The 24,999-nt window shown below is 40.9% G+C and overlaps 1 long non-coding RNA gene across 1 annotated transcript in view; it reads right to left on the bottom strand.

Annotated features, from left to right (window-relative positions):
• The window catches only part of LOC139178684 (uncharacterized), a 358,504-nt gene that overhangs the window by 10,572 nt on the left and 322,933 nt on the right, over nucleotides 1–24,999 (bottom strand). Inside the window, exon 10 of the long non-coding RNA XR_011563122.1 lies at nucleotides 1–24,999. This exon is cut by the window's left edge and continues 10,572 nt beyond it. This is a non-coding gene — a long non-coding RNA (uncharacterized lncRNA).

Below are 24,999 nucleotides of genomic sequence, written 5' to 3'. Positions count from 1 at the left end.
AAACTCAGCTTCTTGTCTGGTTACAGAATGAAACCTTATTGAAGCAATAATAGGCAATATGCATGCATGCAGTATCATTCCTCCTTGAATTATTTGTGACACAAGGTTTATTTGGACATTGAATCTTTGAGACAGAAGGATAAAAGGATATAATCTGAAAGTTCTATCTTTTATTATGGTAGATCAGCAATCAGGAAACAACAGCCTAAAAGCCAAAGCCATCAGGTTTTATAAAGTTTTATTGGAACACACCCACGCTTGTGCATGTATGTACTGTCTATGGATCCTTTCAATCCACAAGAGCAGAGTAGTTGTGATAATCACCACACAGCTCACAAAGCTTCAAATATTTATAATCTGGCCCTTGAGGGGAAAAATTTGCCAACTCCTATATTAGATGACCAAATAGCACTAACTCTGTCATTCCAAGTCAGCCTTTTCCTAAATGTCATTAATGAATTGTAATTTAATGCTAATACTGCTGTATATAAGATAAATTATATAATAAACAGTCATGTCCATCAAATTTCTATATCAGATCAGATCAGATCAGTCGCTCAGTCATGTCAGACTCTTTGCGACCCCATGAACCGCAGCACGCCAGGCCTCCGTGTCCATCACCAACTCCCGGAGTTCACCCAGACTCACGTCCATCAAGTCAGTGATGCCATCCAGCCATCTCATCCTCTGGCATCCCCTTCTCCTCCTGCCCCCAATCCCTCCCAGCATCAGAGTCTTTTCCAATGAGTCAACTCTTCACATGAGGTGGTCAAAGTACTGGAGTTTCAGCTTTAGCATCATTCCTTCCAAAGAAATCCCAGGGCCGATCTCCTTCAGAATGGACTGGCTGGATCTCCTTGCAGTCCAAGGGACTCTCAAGAGTCTTCCCCAACACCACAGTTCAAAAGCATCAATTCTTCGGCGCTCAGCCTTCTTCACAGTACAACTCTCACATCCATACATGACCACAGGAAAAACCATAGCCTTGACTAGACGAACCTTTGTTGGCAAAGTAATGTCTCTGCTTTTGAATATGCTGTCTAGGTTGGTCATAACTTTCCTTCCAAGGAATAAGTGTCTTTTAATTTCATGGCTGCAGTCACCATCTGTAGTGATTTTGGAGTCCAGAAAAATAAAGTCTGACACTGTTTCCACTGTTTCCCCATCTATTTCCCATGAAGTGATGGGACCGGATGCCATGATCTTCATTTTCTGAATGTTGAGCTTTAAGCCAACTTTTTCCCTCTCCTCTTTCACTTTCATCAAAAGGCTTTTGAGTTCCTCTTCACTTTCTGCCATAAGGGTGGTGTCATCTGCATATCTGAGGTTATTGATATTTCTCCCGGCAATCTTGATTCCAGCTTGTGTTTCTTCCAGTCCAGCATTTCTCATGATGTACTCTGCATAGAAGTTAAATAAGTAGGGTGACAATATACAGCCTTGACGTACTCCTTTTCCTATTTGGAACCAGTCTGTTGTTCCATGTCCAGTTCTAACTGTTGCTTCCTGACCTGCATACAGATTTCTCAAGAGGCAGATCAGGTGGTCTGGTATTCCCATCTCTTTCAGAATTTTCCACCGTTTATTGTGATCCACACAGTCAAAGGCTTTGGCATAGTCAATAAAGCAGAAATAGATGTTTTTCTGGAACTCTTTTGCTTTTTCGATGATCCAGTGGATGTTGGCAATTTGATCTCTCGTTCCTCATAAACATCTTTTAAAATGTTGATAATTTCTAACCTCAAATGCAGTTCAGCCTCAAGGTTTCCAAGAAACTAATTGGATTTCTACAAAACCAAAGATTAAGGAAGGCAGTATCCATTGGGTTATTGAGTATCTCTTAATAAAGAACTCAGGTCACAAATTCCTCTATAAAATCATGGAAAGAAAAACAGAAACAGACTCATAGACATGGAGAACAGACTTGTGGTTGCCAAGTGACTAGGGGTGGGAGAGGGGTGGATTGGGTGTTGCAATTAGCACATGCAAACTATTATATACAGAATGGATAAACAACAAGGTCCCAAGGTCCCATCGTACATGAAATGATATTCAATACCCTATGATAAACCATAATGGAAAAGAATATGAAAAACAATGTATATATACATATAACTGAATTGCTTTGCTATACAGTGGAAATTAACACAACACTGTAAATCAACTATACTTCAATAAAACAAATTTTTAAAAATCATGGAAGAGAAAACATTGTCTTTGCAGATGAGCTCATTCAGTGCCTTTGCAACACAGAAAGGAGTATGCAATTTAACTTCTTTTACTTGACTGCTAGGGCTATCAGACCACCTGACGTGCCTCTTGAGAAATCTGTATGCAAGTCAGGAAGCAACAGTTAGAACTGGACATGAAACAACAGACTGGTTCCAAATTGGGAAAGGAGTACATCAAGGCTGTATATTGTCATCCTGCTTATTTAACTTATATGCAGGGTACATCATGAGAAACGCTGGGCTGGATGAAGCACAGGCTGGAATCAAGATTGCTGGGAGAAATATCATTAACCTCAGATATGCAGATAACTCCATCCTTATGGCAGAAAGTGAAGAAGAACTAAAGAGCCTCTTGATGAAAGTGAAAGAGGACAGTAAAAAAAGTTGGCTTAAAACTCAGCATTCAGAAAACTAAGATCATGGCATCTGGTCCCATCACTTCATGGCAAATAGATGGGGAAACAATGGAAACAATGACAGACTTCACTTTTTGGGCTCCAGAATCACTGCAGATGGTGACTGCAGCCATGAAATTAAAAGACACTTGCTGCTTAGAAAAAAAGTTATGACCAACCTAGACAGTATATTAAAAAGCAGAGACATTACTTTGTCAACAAAGGTCCATCTAGTCAAAGCTGTGGTTTCTCCAGTAGTCATGTATGGATGTGAGAGTTGGACTATAAAGAAAGCTGAGTGCCAAAGAACTGATGCTTTTGAACTGTGATGTTGGAGAAGACTCTTGAGAGTCCCTTGGACCACAAGGAGGTCCAACCAGTTCATCATAAAGGAAATCAGTTCTGAATATTCACTGGAAGGACTGATGCTGAAGCTGAAACTCTAATACTTTGGCCACATGATGTGAAGAGCTGACTCATTTGAAACGACCCTAATGCTAGGAAAGATTGAAGGTCGGAGGAGAAGGGGACGACAGAGGATGAGATAGTTGGATGGCATTACTGACTCAATGGACATGAGTTTGAATAAACTCCGAGGGTTGGTGATGGACAGGGAGGCCAGGTGTGCTGCAGTCCATGGGGTTACAAAGAGTCAGACACAAATGAGCGACTGAACTGAACTGAACCTAAAGTAACTTCTTAACTCCAATGTAACACACCCTAAACTATCTTTTGTTCTGTTTGCTTTAATTGTCTTATTCTTATATTATGTTGTATTACCTTTATTCCTGTTTTGAAAGGAGCAAGTTTTATAAATCATCTTTTATTAAACATCTTGGCCCAGTGGCCCTTTCACCAACAACAGTATGGTGGAGGGAAAGTGCACAGGTTCCATGCCAACCAGACCAGGGTTCAAACCTTAGCTTTATCCCTTACTAGCAACGTGCCCTTGAACAACTTATTTAACATCTCTGAGCCTCAGTTTCTTCATGGATAAAATGAAACAATATCACTTACCTTGCAAAGTTACCAGGAGATTTAAAATGAATATATGTAAAGTACAAATGAAATCTGATTATACCATATGTTTTTATGGTTAGAGATTAAATCACAGGCCACAAAATGGCATCACTGGTACTAAAGCCCATGATACCAAACCCTAGATTTAATACCTGGCCTAACTGCAGTTCTGACCTTCCCTAAGAGTACAATTTTTCAATTTAATTTTTTATTTTATTATTATATAAAATAATATTGAAATGACTACCAGGATAAGTCTACCAACCATCTGTCTCCATATAAAGGTATTACAATATTATTGACCATATTTCTTATGCTATAGTATCACATTCCTGTGACTTATATAACTAGAATATTTGTACCTCTTAATCCCCTCACCTGTTTTACCCATCCTCTCACTGTCTTGAAATTTGGCAATTACCCATCTGCTCCCTATATCTATGAGTCTATTTCATTTCATTTGCTTGTTTGCTTGACTTTTAGATTCCACATGTGAGATCATATGATATTTGTCCTTCTCTGTCAGACTGATTTCACTTACCATAATACCATTTAAACTATCCACATTGTCACAAGCATCAAATGAAAGAGTTTTTGCACAGCAATGGAAATGATCAACAAAATGAAAAAGACACCTACTGAATGGGAGAAGGTATTTGCAAATGATATATATGATAAGGGGATAATATTCAAAATGTATAAAGAATTCTTACAACTCAATATCAAAACAACAAGAAAAACAACCTCATTAAAAAATGGGTAGAAAAATATAATTTAAAAAAAATGGGTAGAGGACTTAGATATTCTTCCAAAGAGGACATCCAGATGGCCAACAGATATATGAAAAGATGCTCAACATAACTAAATGTCAGGGAAATGCAAATCAAAGCCGTAATGAGACACCATCTTACAACTGTCACAATGGCCATCATCAAACGACAACAAATAACCAGTTGTGGAGAAAAGGGAGATGTGGAGAAAAGGGAACCCTCTTGTACTGGTTGGTAGGAATGTAAATTGGCACAGCCACTATTGAAAACAGTATCAGATCAGATCAGATCAGATGAGTCGCTCAGTCGTGTCCGACTCTTTGTGACCCCATGAATCGCAGCATGCCAGTCCTCCCTGTCCATCACCAACTCCCGGAGTTCACCCAGACTCACGTCCATTGAGTCAGTGATGCCATCCAGCCATCTCATCCTCTGTCGTCCCCTTCTCCTCTTGCCCCCAATCCCTCCCAGCATCAGAGTCTTTTCCAATGAGTCAACCCTTCGCATGAGGTGGACAAAGTACTGGAGTTTCAGCTTTAGCATCATTCCTTCCAAAGAAATCCCAGGGCTGATCTCCTTCAGAATGGACTGGTTGGATCTCCTTGCAGTCCAAGGGACCCTCAAGAGTCTTCTCCAACACCACAGTTCAAAAACATCAATTCTTCGGCACTCAGCCTTCTTCACAGTACAACTCTCACATCCATACATGACCACAGGAAAAACCATAGCCTTGACTAGACGAACCTTTGTTGGCAAAGTAATGTCTCTGCTTTTCAATATGCTGTCTAGGTTGGTCATAACTTTCCTTCCAAGGAGTAAGCGTCTTTTCATTTCATGGCTGCAGTCACCATCTGCAGTGATTTTGGAGCCCAGAAAAATAAAGTCTGACACTGTTTCCCCATCTATTTCCCATGACGTGATGGGACCAGATGCCATGATCTTCGTTTTCTGAATGTTGAGCTTTAAGCCAACTTTTTCACTCTCCACTTTCACTTTCATCAAGAGGCTTTTGAGTTCCTCTTTACTTTCTGCCATAAGGGTGGTGTCATCTGTGTATCTGAGGTTACTGACCCTTCTCCCAGCAATCTTGATTCCAGCTTGTACTTTATCCAGCCCAGCATTTCTCATGATGTACTCTGCATATAAGTTAAATAAGCAGGGTGACGATATACAGCCTTGACGTACTCCTTTTCCTATTTGGAACCAGTCTGTTGTTCCATGTCCAGTTCTAACTGTTGCTTCCTGACCTGCATACAGATTTCTCAAGAGGCAGATCAGGTGGTCTGGTATTCCCATCTCTTTCAGAATTTTCCACAGTTTATTGTGATCCACACAGTCAAAGGCTTTGGCATAGTCAATAAAGCAGAAATAGATGTTTTTCTGGAACTCTCTTGCTTTCTCGATGATCCAGCCGATGTTGGCAATTTGATCTCTGGTTCCTTTGCCTTTTCTAAAACCAGCTTGAACATCAGGAAGTTCACGGTTCACATATTGCTGAAGCCTGGCTTGGAGAATTTTAAGCATTACTTTACTAGCGTGTGAGATGAGTGCAATTGTGCAGTAGTTTGAGCATTCTTTGGCATTGCCTTTCTTTGGGATTGGAATGAAAACTGACCTTTTCCAGTCCTGTGGCCACTGCTGAGTTTTCCAAATTTGCTGGCACTTTCACAGCATCATCTTTCAGGATTTGGAATAGCTCAACTGGAATTCCATCACCTCCACTAGCTTTGTTAATAGTGATGCTTTCTAAGGCCCACTTGACTTCACATTCCAGGATGTCTGGCTCTAGATCAGTGATCACACCATCATGATTATCTGGGTAGTGAAGATCTTTTTTGTACAGTTCTTCTGTGTATTCTTGCCATCTCTTCTTGATATCTTCTGCTTCTGTTAGGTCCATACCATTTCTGTCCTTTATTGAGCCTATCTTTGCATGAAATGTTCCTTTGGTATCTCTGATTTTCTTGAAGAGATCTCTAGTCTTTACCATTCTGTTGTTTTCCTCTATTTCTTTGCACTGATTGCTGAAGAAGGCTTTCTTATCTCCTCTTGCTATTTGGAACTCTATATTGGAACTCCATACTGAAAACAGTATGGAGACTACTAAAAAATATATTAAAAGTAAAAGTGCCATACAATCTAGCATTTTAACTTCTGGGTATTTACCTGAAGAAAATGAAAACACTTATTTGAAAAGATACATGCATTCCAATGCTCATTGCAGCATTATTTACAATAGCCAAGGTATGAAAGCAACCTGAGAGACTCCATCAGTAGATAAACAGGACAGAAGATAAGGTATATAGATAAGGGTATAATGAAATATTATTCAGCCATTAAAAAAAATAGAACCCAGCAATGTAATTTTACCAATGAAATAATGAGTATGATGGATCCTCACTCTCCTACCAAAAGAAGGTGACCTGGTCTGAATCAATCCTTTCTTCTCTTTTGCTCATAGCTTCCTCATCCCACCCTCCTTCTGCCTATAAAAACTGTATACTGTACAACTGCTTCCCTGATAGCTCAGTTAGTAAAGAATCCGCCTGCAATGCAGGTGACCCCAGTTTGATTCCTGGGTTGGGAAGATCTGCTGGAGAAGGGACAGGCTACCCACTCCAGTATTCTTGGGCTTCCCTTGTGGCTCAACTGGTAAAGAATATGCCCACATTGCGGGAGACTTGGGTTCAATCCCTGGGTTGGAAAGATCCCCTGGAGACGGGAAAGGCTACCCACTCCAGTATTCTGGCCTGGAGAATTCCATGGACTGTATAGTCAATGTGGTCACAAAGAGTCAGACACGACTGAGTGATTTTCACTTTCATACTGTACAATCTCTCAGAGCACCCTTATATTTATTAGATGGGATGTACCTGATTCATGAATCAATAATGCAACCAATTAGATCTTCAAATTTACTAGGCTAAAGTTTTAAACTCATCACGGAATAAATATATTTATTTACATTTATACTTTAAATGTATAAGTGTATGAAACATTAACATAGAGACAGTTGGCTTCTTCTAGCCAGATGTATGATTTGGACTACATCAGAGTAAGTTCTCTGATGAGGAAACAGTCCTGCTTCAATGGTGCCTTGCAGAGGTGGCAAGATGCAGAGTCCTATATGACCAGCCTCCCTACCCTGGCCTGGAGACAGTCAAGTTCTGTCTCCACTCTTAGAATATCTGGGGTCTCTCCTTTCCACCTCAATTCCTCAGGTTGGAATAAAACTCAGAGCTTCTTTGTGAGGGTGCCAAAGTACCCTCTAGACCGGGCCCAGCTCCTGAGATGGGACTGCCACATTAAACCCAGGTCATCCAGTTACATTTGAATTTTACAGCAACAACAACTAATTTTTTAGTATAAGCATGCTTTAGTGGAGGTGATGGAATTCCAGCTGAGATGTTTTAAATTCTAAAAGATAATGCTCTTAAAGTGTTGCACTCAATATGCCAGAAATTTTGGAAAACAGCAGTGGCTACAGCACTGGAAAAGGTCAGTTTTCATTCCAATCTCAAAGAAAGGTAATGCCAAAGAATGTTCAAACTACCGTACAACTGCACTCACATGCTAGCAAGAATATGCTCAAAATCCATCAAGCTAGACTTCAGCAGTACATGAACCAAGAACTTCCAGAGGTACAAGTTGGATTTAGAAAAGGCAGATGAACCCGAGATCAAACTGCCAACATCTGCTGGGTCACAGAAAAAGCAAGAAAATTCCAAAAAACATCTACTTCTGTTTCATTGACTATACTAAAGCCTTGATAATGTGGATCACAGCAAACTGTGGAAAATTCTTAAAGAGATGGGATTACCAGACCAATTTACCTGTCTCCTGAGAAACCTTCATGCAGGTCAAGAAGCAATAGTTAGAACCAGACATGGAACAATGGACTGCTTCAAAATTGGGAAAGGAGTATATCAAAGCTGTATATTGTAACCCTGCTTATTTAACTTATAACTTATATGTAACTTATACTTAACCCATGCAAAATGCTGGGCTGGATAAAGCACAAGCCAGAATCAAGATTGCCAGGAGAAATATCAACAACCTCAGATATGTAGATGATACCACTCTATTGGCAGAAAGCAAAGAGAAACTAAAGAACCTCTTGATGAAGGTGAAAGAGGAGAGTGAACAAGCTGACTTAAAACCCAACATTCAAAAAATGAAGATTATGGCATCCAGTCTTATCACTTCACGGCAAATAGATGGAGAAAGAGTGGAAACAGTGACAGATTTTATTGTTCTGGGCTTCAAAGTCACTGCAGATGGTGACTGCAGCCACAAAATGAAAAGATGCTTGCTTCTTGGAAGAAAAGCTATGACAAACCTAGGCAGTATTAAAAACCAGAGACATCACTATGCCGACAAACGTCCATAAAGTAAAAGCTATGCTTTTTCCAGTAGTCATGTATGGAGGTGAGAGTTGGACCATAAGGAAGGCTGAGCACCAAAGGGTTGATGCTTTTGAACTATGGTGCTGGAGAAGACTCTTGAGAGTTCCTTGGACAGCAAGATCAAACCAGTCAATAATAAATGAAATCAACCCTGAATATCCTTTGGAAGGACTGACACTGAAGCTGAAGCTCCAGTACTTTGGCCATCTGATGCGAAGAGCTGACTCACTGGAAAAGACCCTGATGATGGGAAAGATTGAGGGCAAGAGGAGAAGGGGGCAACAGAGGATGAGATATTTGGTTGGTATCACTACCTAAATAAATAGACATGAGTTTGAGCAAACTCAGGGAGACAGTGAAAGACAGGGAATTCTGACTTGCTGTAGTTCATGGGGTCGCAAAGAGTTGGACACAACTTAGCAACTGAACAACAATGCTTAGAATAAGAATTTGAGATGTACTTATGCTAAAAATACTCATTGCTGATCTAAAATTCTAATTTAATTAGGCATTTTGTGTCTGTATGTGCAAAACCTAGAACCCCTTGCAAAAGTGAAAACTTTTAGGTGACAACTTATTGTTCTGGCAGCTGTGGGGCAATCAAACACTAGTCCTAAAGAAAAACCTGAAGACTGAAATCAATGTGAAATAGAACTTCCAGAGTCATAAGAAATTTCCTCCAGTATTAACATTCAACAAACATTCAAAAAAGTTTGGTTTGATGTCTTTTATTTTAAAAATGACAAAAACTTGATCCAGTTGGTTGCATGCAGGAGGGAAGAGGGGTAAGAAGAATCCATATTGATCTGGTTTTTTTTTTCAATTTTTGAAACTGTAAAACTTTTAGGTAACTATCACAATATAGCAAAGCTAATTAACTCTAGTTTATCTCATTCAGTTTATCCCGTATGTCATACTCCTACCATCTTCAGGTGATTGCTAAAGAGCATTTCTCGTATTTGTGCATTAGCAAACTTCCTTTTGCCTTATCCTGTGAAACGAATCACCTACAGGCTTTCTGTTGGTTGAGTGGCTACGTAATGACTTGATCACAAGTATTATTTTGAGGTCTGTATTTGTAAAATGCTTTACATACAATACTCTATGGGAACCCTCCTACATTGTTGGTGGGAATGCAAACTGGTGACGCCACTAAGGCAAATACTATGGAGGTTCCTTAGAAAAGCTAAAAGTAGAGCTACTCTATGATCATCTAGCAATCCCACTCCTGGGCATATATCCAGCAAAGACAAAAAATAATTTGAAAAGATACATGCACCCCAATATTCATAGCACCACTATTTACAATAGCCAAGACATGGAAGCCAATCTAAATGTCTATTGACAGATGAATGGATTAAGAAGATGTATACATATATGTATATTTTTGTGTGTGTGTGTGTGTGTGTATACATACACACAATGGTCCCTTCATGGATTACAGTCTTGCTGTGGCTAAGGGACTTGCATAACTCAATGAAGCTATGAGTGATGCCATGCAGGGCTATCCAAGATGGACAGGTCATAGTGAAGAGTTCTGACAAAATGCGGTCCTCTGGAGGAGGGAATGGCAAACCACTCCAGTATTCTTGCCATGAGAATCCTATGAACTGTATTATGACATTGAAAGATGAGGAGTCCCCAGGTCAGAAGAGGTGCAATATGCTGCTGGGGAAGAGCAGAGGGCAATTACTAATAGCTTCAGAAAGAATGAAGTGGTTTGGCCAAAGCAGAAATAATGCTCAATTGTGGGTGTGTCTGGTGGTGAAAGTAAAGTCCAATGCTGTAAAGAAAAATATTGCATAGGAACCTGGACTGTTAGGTCCATGATGTCATAAATTGGATGTGGTCAAGCAGGAGATGGCAAGAGTGAATGTCAATATATCAGGAATCAGTAAACTAAAATGGAATTTTTAGCAAATTTAATTCAGATGGCCATTTTATCTACTTCTGTGGGCAAGAATTCCTTAGAAGAAATGAAGTATCACTTATAGTCAACAGAAGTCCGAAATGCAGTCCTTGGATACAATCTCAAAAATGACAGAATGGTCTCAGTTGGTTTCCAAGGCAAACCATTCAACATCAGAGTAATCCAAGTCTATACTGAAACCACTGATGCCAAAAAAAGGTGAAGTTGACTGGTTCTATGCAGCCCTACAACATCTTCTAGAACTAACACCAAAAAAAGATGTCCATATCATCATAGGAGATTGGAATGCAAAAGTAGGAAGTCAAGAGATACCTGGAGTAACAAGCAAGTTTAGCCTTGGAATACAATATAAAGCAGGGCAAAAACTAACAGAGTTTTGTCAAGAGAACACAGTGGTCATTGCAAACACCCTTTTCCAACAACCCAGGAGAAGACTCTACATATGGACATCAATGATCAATACCGAAATCAGACTGATTATTTTCTTTGCAGCTGAAGATGGAGAAGCTCTATATAGTCAGCAAAAACAAGACATGGAGCTGACTGTGGCTCAGCTAATCGGGTCCTTATTGCAAAATTCAGGCTTAAACTGAAGAAAGTAGGGAAAACCACTAGGCCATTCAGGTATGACCTAAATAAAATCCCTTATAGTTATACACTGGAGGTGATACATAGAGTCAAGGGATTAGATCTGGCAGACAGAGTGCCTGAAGAAGTAGGGATGGAGGTTTGTAACACTGTACAGGAGGCACTGACCAAAATCATCCCCAAGAAAAAGAAATACAAGAAGGCAAAGTGGTTATCTGAGGAGGCTTTACAAATAGTTAAGGAAATAAGAAAATTGAAGGGCAAGGGAGGAAGGGAAAGATATATTCAACTGAATGCAAAGTTCCAGAGAATAGCAAGAAGAGATAAGAAGGCCTTCTTCAATGAACAGTGCAAAGAAATAGAGAAAAACAATAGAATGGCAAAGACTAGAGATCTCTTCAAGGAAACTGAAGATATCAAGGGAACATTTCATGCAAGGATGAGCACAATAAAGGACAGAAGGACCTAACAGAAGCAGAGGAGATAAGAAGAGGTGGAAAGAATACACAGAACTATACAAAAAAGGTCTTAAGGACCCAGATAATCAGCCAGACATCCTAGAATGTGAGGTCAAGTAGGCCATAGGAAGCATTACTATGAATAAAGCTATGGAAGTGATAGAATTCCAAATGAACTATTTAAAATCCTAAAGGCCCAGCAATCCCACTGCTGGGTATACACTCTGAGGAAACCAGAATTGAAAGAGACACATGTTCGCTGAAACACTATTTACAATAGCTAGGACATGGAAGCAACCTAGATGTCCATTGTCTGAAGAATGGATAAGGAAGTTGTGGTACATATACACAATGGAATGTTACTCAGCTATGAAAAGGAACACATTTGAATCAGTTCTAATGAGGTGGATGAACCTGGAGCCTATTAAAAGAGTGAAGTAAGTCAGAAAGAGAAAGACAAAAACTGTATATTAACTCATACATATCGAATTTAGAAAGACAGTACCAACAATTCTACATGCAGGGCAGCAAAGGAGACACAGATGCAAAGAAGAGACTTTTGGACTTAGTGGGAAAAGGCGAGGGTGGGATGGTTTGAGAGAACACCATTGAAGCATGTATACTACCATTATGTAAAATAGATAGCCAGTGCAAATTTGATGCATCAAGCAGGGCACCCAAAGCCAGTGCTCTGGGACAACCCAGAGGGATAGGATGGGAAGGGAGGTGGGAGGGGGGTTCAGGATGGGTGGCAGGGAACACATGTATACCTGTGGCTGATTCATGTTGATGCATGGCAAAAACCATCACAATATTGTAAAGTAATTATTCTCCAATTAAAATAAATTAATTAACTTTTAAAAATGAAATTTAAAATGAAAACTAAGTTCTTTGTAAAAGTAACAAATGAAACAAGTGCTTTGACAAAAAAAGCAAATAAAATCCTAAAGGATGATGCTGTTAATGTGTTGCACTCAACATGTCAGCAAATTTGGAAAACTCTGCAGTGACCATAGGACTGGAAAAGGTCAGTTTTCATTCCAATTCTTTGGAAATGCCAAAGAATGTTCAAACTACCACACAATTGTGCTCATTTCACATGCTAGTAAAGGTTATGCTCAAAATCCTTCAAGCTAGGCTTCAGTAGTACATGAACCGAGAACATTCAGATGTATAAGCTGGGTTTAGAAAAGGCAGAGGAATCAGAGATCAAATTGCCAGCATTCAATGGATTACAGAGAAAGCAAGGGAATTCTGTTTCATTGACTACACTAAAGTGTTTGTGTGGATCACAACAAAGTGTGGAATATTCTTAAAGAAATGGGAATACCAGACCACCTTACCTGTCTCCTGAGAAATCTGCATGCAGGTCAAGAAGCAACAGTTAGAACCAGACATGGAACAATGGAGTGGTTGCAAATTGGGAAAGGAGTACATCAAGGCTGCATACTGTCACCTTGCTTATCTAACTTATATGCATAGTACAGCACGCGAAATGCCGGGTTGGGTGATGCACAAGCTGGAATCAAGATTGCTGGAAGAAATATCAACAACCTCCGATATGCAGATTTCTCTAATGGAAAATGAAGAGAAACAAAAGAGCCTCATGATGAGGGTGAAGGAGTAGAGTGAAAAAGCTGGCTTGAAATCAGTATCAAAAAATTAAGATCATGGTATACAACCACAACACTTCATGGCAAATAGATGTGGAAAAAGTGGAAGCAGTGACAGACTTTATTTTCTTGGGTTCTAAAATTACTGCGAATGGTGACTACAGCCACTAAATTAAAAGATGCTTGCTCCTTGGAAGAAAAGCTATGACAAACCTAGACAGCATATTAAAAAGCACAGACATCACTTTGCTGACAAAGGTCCATATAGACAAAACTACGGTTTTTCCATAGTCAAGTATGGATATGAGAGTGGACAATAAAGAAGGCTTAGCACCACAGGAGAAGGAGATGGCAACCCACTCCAGTGTTCTTGCCTGGAGAATCCCAGGGACAGGGGAGCCTGGTGGGCTGCCGTCTATGGGGTCGCACAGAGTCAGACACGACTGAAGTGACTTAGCAGCAGTAGCAGCAGCAGCACCAAAGAACTGGTGCTTTCAAACTGTGGTGCTGGAGATGACTCTTGAGAGTCCCTTAGCCTACAAGGGGGCTTCCCTTGTAGCTCAGTTGGTAAGAACTTGGCCTGCAGTGCAGGAGACCTGGGTTCAATTCCTAGGTTGGGAAGATCCCCTGGAGAAGGAACTGGCAACCCACTCCAGTAATGTTGCTATCAAATCAGTCAATCCTAAAGGAAATAAACCCTGAATATTCACTGGAAGGACTGATACTGAAACTGAAGCTCCATAACTCTAGCCATCTGATGGGAAGAGCTCACTCATTGGAAAAGACCCTGAAGCTGAGAAGAGTTGAAGGCAAAAAGAGAAAGAGGTGGCAGAGGATGAGACTGCTAGATAGCATCAGTTCAGTGGACGTGAGTTTGAGCAAACTCTAAGAGATAGTGAAGAACAGGGAAGTCTGGTGTGTTCTAGTCCGTGGGCTTCCAAAGAGTTCAACACAACTTAGCAAACGAACTACAACAACAACAGTATATGCAATAGAATATTACTCAGCCACAAACAAGAACGAAATAATGCCATTCAGCAACATGGATGGATCTAGAGATTATCACACTAAGTGAAGTAGTCAAAGAGAAATATTAAATATTATCATTTATATGTGGAATTTAAAAAAATGATACAAATGAACTCATTTACAAAACAGAAAGAGACTCACAGACATAAAAAACAAACTTATGGTTACCCAAGTGGAAAAAGGGGAGGGATCCATTAGAAATGTGAGAGATTAACAGGTATATAATACTATATGTAAAATTAATAAACAATAAGAATCTACTGTATAGCATAGGGAACTATATTCAATATGTTATACAAAACTATAATGGAAAAGAATCTAAAAAAGGATGTATATATGTATATATTCACTGAATCCCTGTACTATATACCAGAAAAACTCTAAATCAACGATAGTTCAATTAAAACAAACAACTCTACAGAGTGAGTACTGATATTTACATCCCACAAGGGAGAAAACAAAGACCCAGAGAAGGCATGGGCTTGGCCTCAGAGGGTTTTGCTAGTCTTTAAATCCTAGAGAAAAATTCGAGTTCTGCGGTCCTCTGTGCTACCTCTTTCTTCTCTGAGGCCCTGTGGAGTGATCTGCGTGTGCCTAAATTCGGCCCAACATTTGCAGATGGCCACAGGTGAGGTGAAAGTGAGACCTCCGAGAGGAGAGTGAAAATTCAGGGGAAGGATTACTGGGACTCAGGTGCATCCCACTTCTCCCACTCCCTTTCTTCCTTTGTTCTTTCCATTAGTCCTCATTTTGTGAGTATTTTCATGCACATCCAATCAAATTTTATTTTCTCCTCAGTTCTTTGTTTCTCCTTTTTAGGATTTCACGTTTGTTTGTTTGAGGTGTGCTTCCCTACAAATGAAAAATGTTCTCAAACATACCATCCATTGAAAAACCGCCCACTGTAATTATGAAACACTTCCATGGTGCCATCATTTGATCCTGTCTAACCCCATATTCAAAAGCCATTTAGAAATGGGTTTTCTCATTCATACCTTAAATAGTTAATCTAGCCACATTGTTTGGTTATTCTTGTTTGATTGATTCACTCTGTTTTATTATACTGAACTTATTTAAAAGCTTCTGTTTTATAATTGTGTGGGACTTGGGGGCAATTCATTCAAAGGTCTGTACCCTATAAATAAATTACTCTCCTTTTGCTACTAACATGAACCGGTTCTATTGAAACCAGGGGGGAAAACGCAAAAGAAAGCTGAAGACACAGCTTTTGTTAAAGTGAGGGGAAAAAGCACACCTATTCTGTTTAGAGAAGACCTTTAAAAACCCATAGTGATTATATAAAAGGGAGCAAAAGCAGTTTAGGAAGAGATGAAATAAATGGTAAACAATCGTACCTCCAACATAGAGAATGCGTCATTTCCTCATTTAAAAGAAGGTGTTAGAAGTCAAGAAAACTGGTGTCAGTCTTAAGAAAAAGAACAGAGGTTGGCCTTTTTTTTTTTTTTTTTTTCTGTATTTTGCGGCATATGTAGTGACCATCCTGTTAATTAGCTATACTTTTAAAAATAACCCCATGAATCAGGTTTTAAAACTCTGGAAACGAAGGAGAAAGAGAAATAGTTCAGATCTGTGTAATTTGCACATCAAGTAACTGCACTTGAAATTTTATTCCAGAAAATATTTACAGATTGCTTTCTTCTGATATTGGACTTCCCTGGTGCCTCAGATGGTAAAGAGTCTGTTTACAATGTGAGAGACCTGGGTTCGATCCCTGGGTTGGGACGATTCCCTGGAGAAGGAAATGGCAACCCACTCCGGTACTCTTGCCTTGAAAATCCCATGGACGGAGGAGCTTGGTGCAGGCTACTACCCATGGGGTCGCAAAGAGTTGGGCACGACTGAGTGACTTCACTTTTCTTCTGATACCTGAGAATAAGGACAGATTTCACTATTCGTTTTAACTTGGAAATTGTTTCTGCTTGTAAACATCTGTGTGGAAAAAGAATGGGGTCAGTACTTTTCATAAACCATGTGATTTGACGGGTGTCCAATGCATAATTACCCTGGCATTACATATATGTTATGGCAAAGGATGGAGATGATATTTCTGATGAAATTGTATCCAAACACCTCACTGTACCAAATTTATGAGAATTAACAAACAAGTTCAATGCAGTTGGAGAACTGGTACACTTCTATGGAGGAGGTGGGTGCGAGCCACTACCAAGAGAGGAGAAACGAAGAAATTGTGATCCATGGTTTTTAGCAATGAGATTCCTTTTAGTTGACTCATCCAATGTGAAAATAAAATGAAATATCTTCTCTTCTGCAGTCAAGAAGATAATTAATGAGCCACTCATTTCTAAATGAAGACCTAAGGGAATACAGCAACCGGTCTTGAATTTTAAAAGAGAAAAGTGCTTACATGTTTCAAAGAATACCAAGTAAAAAAAATCACCCCATTAACATTTGAATTTGAGTTCTTATTCGTTTTTAAATGAGCTGTAACCCATGCCATATGTCTCCTTGAGTGCTACTCATCAACTGTAATTACCATCTTTGGTAAAGTAAGGAGAAATGGGAATATTTTTCCTTTTAGTTTTCCTGCTATCTGCTTTCTTTTAGATAAAGTCAGATGGACAGTGCATTTGAGTGAGTGAAGTCGCTCAGTCGTGTCCCACTCTTTGCGACCCCATGGACTACAGCCTACAAGGCTCCTCTGTCCATGGGATTTTCCAGGCAAGAGTACTGGAGTGGGTTGCCATTTCCTTCTCCAGGGGATCTTCCCGACCCAGGAATTGAACCCGGGTCTCTGGTATTGCAGGCAGACGCTTTACTGTCTGAGCCACCAGGGAAGTCACCCTTGTGACTTCAGATGGACAGTGCATTTAGAGACCCTCAAATATAGGTCAAGGGCCTCAAGGTGAATCTGTAGACCACTGTTCACCCTTAGATTTCAGACAATGAAAAGCACCTGAAATAGGGAAGGGAAGGAAGGTCAGCCAAAAAGAGGCAAACATCCATCCTTGGATTTCTTACCAACATTTTCAGGCAGTGGCTCAGATGATCTTTATTGATGATAACAGTTAACATTCACTGAGTGCCAACTACACGCCAAGTACTTTATGTGCATTGTCTTCTTAAATTCTTATCCCAAATTTTGTGTTAGAGATAAGAATACAGGGATAATTATTACTCTCATTTTACAGATGGGTAAACTGAGGTTGAAAGAGTGAAAGTTCCTTGCCAAAGATCTTACAGCGGATACAGGCAGAATTCAAATCCATGTCTGTCTAACGGTTCAAGAGTCCTTGTCCAAACACTGCTTCTGTCCAACTGCATGTGCCAAAATCATTAGGGTTGGAGGGATGTGACACAGCTATCAGCCAGGCTCAGGGATGTCACCCTGAGTACCGTATGGCTGAATGAGGGTCACTTCTTAACTCTCTGTGCTTCAGAAAGGGTCTGACCAGAACCAAAGAGGTCAATTTTATCTTTGAAAAAGAGGGAAATTTTCTTCGCAGTTCTGAAAGATCTACAGATGTGTACATCTCTTACTGATGCCAAGCAGAGCCCTGTGGGGCTCCTGGGCATGGAGGTGTTTTTTGTCCCCCATTTCATGTAGGCAAGACTCCAGCCTCCATGACCTTCTCTGAGTTCCAAAGGTCAAAATGAAGTAAAGTGAAGTTGCTCAGTCATGTCTGACTCTTTGCAACCCTGTGGACTGTACACTACCGGGTTCCTCCATCCATGGGATTTTCCAAGCAAGAGTACTGGAGTGGGTTGCCATTTCCTTCTCCAAGGGATCTTCCCAACCCAGGGATCAAACTCAGGTCTCCAGCATTGTAGGCTGACACTTTACTGTCTGAGCCAGTAGGGAAGTGCTCCAAAGGTCAGAACAGTTGCTAATCAAGAAAGGAGCAAACAGGAAACCAACTGAGTTAAGAGTAAAGAAACCAGAGAGGCTCATCAAGGTTAGCTGACTGACCACCTAAGACCCTGCACACACCCTCACCTTGTCAGAAATGCCACTCTTGAAACTTTGCAAAAGAAAGAAGAATGCTAGACTGTTACTGTTTTGATCCTTATCACATCCCCCTGCCTGAATATATAATTTCTCCTATTCTGACTGTATGATCACAACAAACTGGAAAATTCTTGAAGCAATAGGAAAACCAGACCACTGTACCTGCCTCCTGAAAAACCTGTATGCTGATCAAGAAGCAACAATTAGAATGGGACATGGAACAATGGACTGGTTCAAAATTGGGAAAGGAATATGTGAAGGCTGTATATTGTCACCCTGCTTATTTAACTTATATGCAGAGTACATCATGAGAAATGCACAAGCTGGAATCAAGATTGCCAGGAGAAATACCAATAACCTCAGATATGCAGGTGACACCACCCTTATGGCAGAAAGTGAAGAGGAATTAAAGAGCCTCTTGATCAAAGTGAAAGAGGAGAGTGAAAAAGCTGGCTTAAAATTCAACATTCAAAAAACGAAGATCATGGAATCCGGTCCCATCACTTCATGGCAAATAGACGGGGAAACAATGAAAACAGTGGAAAACAGACTTTTTTTCTTGGGCTCTGAAATCACTGTGGACAGTAACTGTGGCCATGAAGTTAAAAGACACTTGCTCCTTGGAAGAAAAGCAATGAAAAACCTAGACAGACTAAAAAGCAGAGATATTGCTCTGCCTACTGAAGGTCTGAACAGTCAAAGCCATGGTTTTTCCAGTAGTCGTGTACGGATCTGAGAGCTGGACAATAAAAAAGGCTCAGCCCTGAAGAACTGATGCCTTCGAACTGTGGTGCTGGAGAAGACTCTTGTGAGTCCCTTGGACTGCAAGGAGATCAAGCCAGTCAGTTCTAAAGGAGATCAGTCCTGAATATTCATTGGAAGGACTGATGCTGAAGTTGAAGCTCCAAAACCCTGCCCACCTGATTCAAAGAGCCAACTCATTGGAAAAGACTCTGATGCTGGGAAAGATTGAAGGCAGGAGGAGAAAGGGATGACAGAGGATGAAATGGTTGGATGGCATCACCAACTCAATGGACATGAGTTTGAGCAAACCTGGGGAGACAGTGAAGGACAGGGAAGCCTGGCGTGCTGCAATCCATGGGGTTGCAAAGAGTCAGACAGGACTTAGCAACTGAACAACAACAACTTCAATTCATGTGCTGAAGCCCTAATTCTGTTACAGAAAAAAAGAGTCACAATATTTATTTAAGGTGGTGAGGCCAGTTTCATGCAATGAGGGGTTTGCAGTGAAGGAAAAGATCAACCCAGTGACAAACACAACAAGGACATGTGGAGATTTACAGACAAGGACTTTGGTTGGGGGGTGGGGGGGAATGGGTGATGTAGAGGATTATTAGCCCATGGAAAACTACTATAAGTCCATAGGGATTTTTGCTAGGCCCACTCAGCAGGATCTTTGCCAAAGACAGGACCAGTAATAAGATAGCCAGGATTGGATGGAGGAAATGGATCATCTATCAAGGGTGAGAGATTTTTGCTAAACTGATGCCATAGGATTCTTGCTAAAATTATACTAAGTAGGCCAAGGACAAAACCCAAGCTCAGGGTTTTGAGAACTTAGTGCAGCCTGACTAGAGTTTAGTTAAGGAGTCTTTGTCAATGCCCAATACCTCAGAATATGAGATTCAAATGAGGCCCTTAGGGTGGACTGTAATTCAATCTACCTGATGTTCTTACAAGAAGAGGAAATTTGGACATGCAAAGAGACACCAGGGACACACGTGCACGGGGGAAAGATCATGGGAGGACAAGGCAAGAGCAGGTGGCCATCCACAAGTCAAAGAGAGAGCTTTCAGAATAAAATCAACCCTGCTTTTGTCACTGAGCAAGACAGAAGGGGGCGACAGAGGATGAGATGGTTGGATGGCATCATCGACTCAATGGACAAGAATTTGAGCCAACTTTGGGAGACAGTGAAGGACAGAGAAGTCTGGCATGCTGCAGTCCATGGGGTCCAAAGAGTAGGACACGACTGAGTGACTGACCGTGATCATGATTCGTGATCCCAAATCTCGCATCTCTTCATATCTAGAAAATCACTAAATCCCTTCATGGTGACATCAGCTCCTTGGGACTAGCAGAAAACCTCTTGTAAAGTAAACGCTCAGTTGCACTGAACACCCTCCCCCCTTCAATGAAATCTTATATATTTACCTTCCCCAACTGCCTCTTTGGAGCTGTCTCTCAGAGCTATCTGAGGTGCTCCCTCCTGGGCTACAGTCCTCATTTTGTCCCAAAGAAAACTTAACTTGTCAACTCTCAAGATGTGCATCTGTTTTAGTCAACAGAGTCTTCCCAGGACAGGCCTTCCCCCATAAGCTCTGCTTTAGCTCCTCTCTGAAGTACCTGCTGCTGCTGCTGCTGCTGCTAAGTCACTTCAGTTGTGTCCAACTCTGCGACCCTATAGATGGTAGCCCACCAGGCTCCGCCGTCCCTGGGATTCTCCAGGCAAGAACACTGAAGTGGGTTGCCATTTCCTTCTCCAAGGCATGAAAGTGAAAAGTGAAAGTGAAGTCGCTCAGTCATGTCCGACTCTTCACAACCCCATGGCCTGCAGCGTACCAAGCTCCTCCGTTCATGGGATTTTTCACGCAAGAGTACTGGAGTGGGGTGCCATTGCCTTCTCCCTGAAGTACCTAGATAGTAGTATTTGAGGCAAATTTCCTGAGTTGTTTTGCAGATGTGAAAATCAAATGGAAGAACTACTTGATAACCATGAACACACAGCACCAGGCCTCTTGGAGCCTAGGGACTGAAAACATTAACCCTGTGACTCCACCCTGGTGCTTCACGATCAGCCAATCAGAGAATCATGCACAGAGAATCCATCACAGACCCTGCGAGCCTCCTCCCCACCTGCTCTTTAAGAGTGCTTTGCAGAAACCCTTTGGGGAGCTCGTCTCCTTGCATGGCCTTGGAATAAACCTTCCTCTGCTTCAAACTCCAGCCTTTCAGTTTGTTTGGCCTCACTGTGCATCAGGCACATGGACTTGTGTTAACACTCTCACTTTGATCCTGAACTTCCTGCTGCCTGAACTGTGAAAAATAAATTGCTGTTGTCGAAGCCACCTAGTCTGTGATACTTTGTTACACAGTAAAACAAGCAGGACCCTGTGGTACAAAAGCCTCTCTGTGTCTCTCATTTCTCGTTTGCAGGAAAAGGCTTAAGCTCCTATTCCTGCCTTGAGTTCCAAAGGGCAGATTAAGCAGCTACTGTGGCACCCTATACCAAGGTCACAGGTTTGGAGCCTCGTACCAAGGTCACAGGACAAAAATCTCTGGAGTTGACCAAGCCCAATAGCAACTGTTGCCCCAAGATTCCAGATCTAAATCAGTCAGATTCCAGATTCCAGATCTAAATCCCTGACCCCATATTAGGTGAAATACCCCACTATTACTCACCCTATAGCATCTGAACCAATCACCTAATGCCACCATTTCAGTAGGAACTTTCTCTGTCTTGAGGCTATAAAAATTGGCTACTAGCCTAAGAAAGTGTTTGGCTCTTCCTTGAGCCAGCTCAGTGTTCTAACAGCGTCTCCCACTCTAATAAACTTCATTCTCCTCTCACTCTGCCTTGTGTCTGGAAATTCTTTTCCAACCTTCTCAGGGACCACGACAGTTACTAGTTAGGGAAGGGGCTTCCCTGGTGGCCCAGTGGTAAAGAATTCGTCTTCCAATGCAGGACATGTAGGTTCGATCCCTGGGTCGGGAAGATCCCCTGAAGAAAGGCATGGTAACTCACTCCAGTATTCTTGCCTGGGAAATTCTATTGACAGAGAAGCCTGGCAGTCCATGGGGTTGCAAAACAGTCTGACGTGACTTAGTGACTAAACAACAACAACAATTAAGGGAGAAAGGGAATGCAGAAAGGAAGGAAATGCAATAAAGAAGCAATAATGCAATGATAAGGCAGAGCCCTAATTCCTCAAGAGATATACATAACAATATGACGAAAAACCTAGACAGTGTATTAAAAAGCAGAGACATTACTTTGCCAACAAAGGTCCCTATAGTCAAAGCTGTGGTTTTTCCAGTAGTCATGTATGGATGTGAGAGTTGGACCATAAAGAAGGCTGAGTGCTGAAGAATTGATGCTTTTGAACTGTGGTGTTGGAGAAGACTCTTGAGTGTCCCTTGGACTGCAAAGAGATCAAACCAGTCAATCCTAAAGGAAATCAGTCCTGAATATTCATTGGAAGGACTGATGCGGAAGCTGAAGTTCCAGTACTTTGGCCACCTGATGCAAAGAGGTGACTCATTGGAAAAGACCCTGATGCTGAAAAAGACTGAAGGTGCAAAAAGAAGGGGACAAAAGAGGACAAGATGATTGGATGGCATCACCGACTCAATGGACATGAGTTTGAGCAAGCTCTGGGAGATGGTGAAGGACAAGGCAGCCTGATGTGCTGCAGTCCTTGAGGTTGCAAAGAGTCAGACATGACTGAGCAACCGAACAACAACAAATGATGAGTATCTTTGATTTGTTCCATAGGAACTAAGGTCCCCACCTAGGTGGAGTATGGTAACTTCAGGCTGAGAACAAAGACACAGACCTCAGCCTGGCTGGAACCAGAAGGCTGATGTTTGAGATCCTGAAATATCATTCTGTTACCTCCCCACCAACCAATTACAAGGGAGCCATGCATCCTGCAGCCCTTAACCCAATATTGCCTTTAAAAACTGTTCCCTGAAAGTCATTGGGGAGTTCTGGTCTTTTGAGCACGACCTGCCCATTCTCCTTGCTCAGCCCTTGCAATAAACCTTCCTCTGCTCTGAACTCTGATGCTTCATTTTGTCTGATCTTACTTTGCATTGAGCACACAAACGGGTTCTATAACAGTAGCCCAAGCAAAGGAACACACTCTCTGAATACCAATTTTAATGAGCATCTTTAAGTAGGAAAGAGAAATAACTGCTTAAGAAGAAAAAGAAAAAAATTGGAATATATTCTGCTTTTAGATTTAATAATTTAGGCCTTATAAGATCTTTAAAAATAAGAGGAATGAACTCTATTCGACCAAAGTTTCTTCAGAACAGGGTCCCCAGCTGAGCTCCCTGATCCTGCTGGTTTTGAGGGGTAAGTCCTCCATCTTATGAGATCTTTCCCTATTGCTGGGCCATATGAACAATAGGAAAAGACAAATCTGTATCATAAACACACTTAACTATTTTACAGAAATAACTTACGGGGAAAAGAGCAAAACACTCCCTCTTATTACCAAATGATTGCTTCAGGAGCATTTCCTTCATAAACTGTCATCGAATATCCAACCACAAAACAAAGCTATTAAATTGCATCAATTTCTAATCAAATTCAGAGAAACACAGGAAGTCAAGTGCTCTGGGTCATAATCTCAGATTCATCATTAATTGTAGAAGTAAACAGTAACTAGTAACAAGGTGAGTCACATTTCTTCTCTATGTCAATTCCAAATCTAGACAATAAGACTAATAACATATTTCCTAAACTAATATTTGGTAAGTTATTAAAGTGATGAAAATAGTTGTGAAATATTTAGATGGGCAATGGGCTAGACAAGTATAAGGCAATATTACATGTAGCATTTTTCTAATAGCTAATTTCTACAAAACAAACCTTTGAAAAGAAATTAAATCCATCTAGACATATCCTCAAAAGAATCTTATAAAATATGTATTAGAGGGTTTTTTTTAACCTACTACATGAAGTAAATTGTGTGACCTCTTACTGAAATAACATATTACTATACAAATTAATGACCAAAAAATAACACAAACCCAGAAGTTTTTCATAAATCACTTGTGCTGCTTGTACACGATTTTCTCAAAGGTGTAAATTCCCTTCCAAATTTCAGAGCAGATACTCTGAAAATTCTCTATGTTAAAGACTACCAACCCAAACTTTGTCAGTCTTACTCATAGCAACACCCTTTCCACCCATTGAGTTTATCTTTCCACAATCTCTAAGAGCCTCTAAGCCTCCTTTTTCTTTTTTAAGAAACTCAGCTTCCTATGAAATTCAATTATCATGTGCATGCAAACTGTACCCAAAGTTATATGCCAAATTTTGACATTGCTGGAGCTTTAAAACTTAGAGTGTGTGTGTGTTTCACCTCTCCCCTGCACTTAGTGTTCATTCCTGGGGTCAAGAAGTTCATTCAGGAGATGGTTTCAGGAAGTGGGGGAAACAGTAGGCGAGATGGAGAAGGGAAGGGAGCTGATAAAAGGTGTGTAAAAGCAGGCGACTGGAACTCATCCCACCGGGGACCTCTGGGGAGCAGTCTAGAGCACACGCCCAAAGCTGGATATTTATCCACATCTCCCATCGTATACTGGTTAATCAATGCCATCAGCATGAGCCTTTTTTCAGCTCCTCTTTCTCCGTCACTCTTCTCATCCATTCTCTTATCAAAGCCGATGGGTTCTTACCTCTCTATACTGACTCAGCTTCACATTTCCGTTTTTCCTCCCGCATCCAAACTCATAAGCCCCTTGGGCAGAGTTCTGCGAATCCTCTTTGCTGGGAGCCCTGTCTCCAGTCCCAACCGGGTGTCATCTTGGCTATGCA

This window comes from Bos indicus, chromosome 22 (assembly GCF_029378745.1).
Source record: "Bos indicus isolate NIAB-ARS_2022 breed Sahiwal x Tharparkar chromosome 22, NIAB-ARS_B.indTharparkar_mat_pri_1.0, whole genome shotgun sequence".
NCBI lineage: Eukaryota > Metazoa > Chordata > Mammalia > Artiodactyla > Bovidae > Bos > Bos indicus.
The sequence above is the reverse complement of the archived record's forward strand: the minus strand, read 5'-3'. Positions and strand labels throughout refer to the sequence as shown.